The sequence below is a fragment of the Mastomys coucha genome, unplaced genomic scaffold (genome assembly GCF_008632895.1).
Source record: "Mastomys coucha isolate ucsf_1 unplaced genomic scaffold, UCSF_Mcou_1 pScaffold9, whole genome shotgun sequence".
Lineage (NCBI taxonomy): Eukaryota > Metazoa > Chordata > Mammalia > Rodentia > Muridae > Mastomys > Mastomys coucha.
The window spans coordinates 49,691,555-49,694,528 of record NW_022196915.1 but is presented as its reverse complement, the minus strand read 5'-3'; positions in this window follow the sequence as shown (position 1 = coordinate 49,694,528).

The following is a 2,974-nucleotide window of genomic DNA, read 5'->3' as shown; positions in this document are numbered from 1 at the left end:
GGCTGTGGAGGGTATGGTACTGGAACTGCCCAGACAGCTGTCTGGAAGCCTTGTTTATAGAGATGATCTGGGTTAGGTAGGGCTGGATTCTAGCTCACTCTTCCAGGGAGATCCCAGCTTCTGTAGGGGTCAGAAGAAGAGGAGAGAGACCCTGTGCCATTCAGCACTACCTTCACTTCTTCAAAGCACATGAGATGAAGGCATTCAGCTAAGGGCAGAGTGTCCCCACCTGCAGAAAAAGGACATTTCATGCAAGGCCTAAACACTTTTCCTCTCCTCTCTTGAAATTTCAGGAGAAAAAATGATTACATCATTTGCCTTCAAGTCACATTGAAAGTCAGGTTCCCCAAAACAGTATTACAGAACACAGGCAATTCAAGGCTGGGAAGGGAACAGGTAAAGGATACCCACAGGGTTCCAAGAAGCAAAAGGTTCTTCACATGTCAAGAGGGTTTGACTAAGAGTAGAGAAGTCTCCTCATTCAGTTTTACTTACTCATCTGGCCAGAGACTGCTGTGGAAAAGTTCCCAGTGAGCTTCCTTTTCCAAATGGCTTGAGACACCAATCTGGGTATAAAAGGACCTCAGGTGAGAGGGAGGAGCTCCCAGCGGGGAGTATTGGATTGGAACTCATGCTGTTTTCTCATGGGAGGGCCAGTTCTGTGCGGGTTTTCAAGGTTGGGTGCTTAGATCCAGAGGTGGAACTGAACAGTAGTTCCCTGGAGATAGGGATGTGGCTTTTGGAAAGAGCCATTAGGCCCACACTCCTTGGGGGCAGTAATGAATGATTAATAACAAACTTTGATTTTATTCTGTCCTTTGAGGTAGGCTTGTTGCCAAGTGGCCCACACATTGCAGTCTGTAAGATGCCAGTAGAGTGTAGTTTTATTGATTACACTGTGCTTTGAAGGCATACTCTCTTTGAAGACTTCATTTAGTAGCTCAACTCCATCTTCATCTTCTCCAAACCCACATGCACCATAGGAAGTTCTTTTTTGAAAATATGAGGATAAAATATGTAAAAAAAAAATTGTTTCTGCTGATATGTTTATTTTTTTTAAAAAAAATATTTATTTATTTATTTAAGCATTCTATTTACATGTATGCCAGCATGACAGAACAAGGGCATCAGATCCCATTGTAGATGGTTGTGAGCCACCATGTGGTTGCTGGGAATTGAACTCAGGACCTCAGGAAGAGTAAGCAGCTAATGCTCTTAACTGCAGAGCCATCTCTCCAACCCAGGTATACTTTATTTTAAAAATATAGTGTGTGTGTGTGTGTGTGTGTGTGTTCAGTATGCATGTGAAGGAGGTTAAAGGACAAGGAGGTTAAAGGTTATATAGTTGTCTCCTTTCACCTTTATGTGAGCACTGGAGACTGAACCCCCACTCTGAGGCTTACACTGTTTGTACTTTAGCAGGACAGCCATCTTGCTGGCATTCAGGCTGGTGTACTGTAAGTACTCACTAAGTTCTATTATAGCATCCATCTTCCTTTCTCCTTCAGAACATCAAAATGTCTTCCTGATAAAGGCAAAATCCTGCTGAGAGAGTGTTACTCTGGTCTCCACTGATGCTTCTAGAACCAAGAGCGCTACTGTGGATTAAATACAAAGTGAGACCATGATAGTGGGTCCCATACTGAAGTGTGTTGGTGGCCAGTGGTGAGATGTCTCTCTCAAGGAAGGAGTCTTTGCTAATGAGATGCTCCAGGGCATCCTGGATTGGATATACAGTCTCATGAGCTTCCATCACTTCTCAAACATCTGCTATCATAAATACAGGAAGGAGACTTGGCCATCCTTTTAGAGACAGGAAATCAAGGCTCAGAGTAGTAGAAAGGGCTTTCATGGGGAAAACAAGCTCTAGAAAGCAGTAAGCTATTGAAGCTAAATGAATATTGAAAAAAAGAAAAGGAAACAAGAGAAAAGAAAAAAAGAAATCTGACACAGAACCTTATCAAGCTTTGGAGAAAACCACTACCTTTTGTTAATTATTTCCTGAATCTTTAAAGTCTTCCTTTGTGGTCTGTCTGTCTGTCTGTCTGTCTGTCTGTCTGTCATTTGTGCCTTGATTGCTTTCTCCTTATGTTTTCCATTTGTCTCAGAAGCTTAATCTTCTACTTGTGCTTGAGCTCGTGTGATGGTTTGTCTCCTGGGTTTATCATGTTTGTTGGGTTGCATTACATTAGCATCTGCAGATGTAAAGTGGATTTTATTCTTATCTTTGAACACTAGTTTTGTCTGAGAGGGTTTCACCACACAAACCGTCTGGCATGGCATTTTGGTGCCCTTGCCCCTGGATCTCTCACACAGGCACGTCTGCTGTCTAGGTCAGCAGGTATGCAGCTTTGGTGCCTAGATCTGTAGGGTTTTATCTAGAGCCCAGGTATGTAAAAATAGACTTCTGAAATGAATCCATGGGACTTAGTTTGGATCCTTGGATGTACAGAGGACCTGAAGGGTGGGTTGCAGAGACTGGCTTGACACTGGTCAGCTAACAGCCTTCCACCAGAGCTCATGATTACTTAAGAAAAAACAAATTCAACCATTGATTTTAAAGATCAAGATTCTAAGCCCCCCCCAAAAAATAGATAAATAAATAAATAAACAAGAAAAAGAGTGCCGGGCGGTGGTGGCGCACGCCTTTAATCCCAGCCCTTGGGAGGCAGAGGCAGGTGGATTTCTGAGTTCGAGGCCAGCCTGGTCTACAGAGTGAGTTCCAGGACAGTTAGAGCTATACAGAGAAACCCTATCTCGAAAAACTGAAGAAAGAGAGAGAATCTAAGCCCAAAGCTTGGAATAACAGCATAAGCCTTCAACCCCAGATCCTGATCTACCTCGAGAGTTCCAGAATAGCCAGAGCTACATGAAGAAAGACCATCTTGAAAAAATAAAACATTTTTTTTTCTTGAGACAGAGTTTCTCTGTGTAGCGCTGGCCATCCTGGTTGTCCTGGAACTCACTCTGTAGA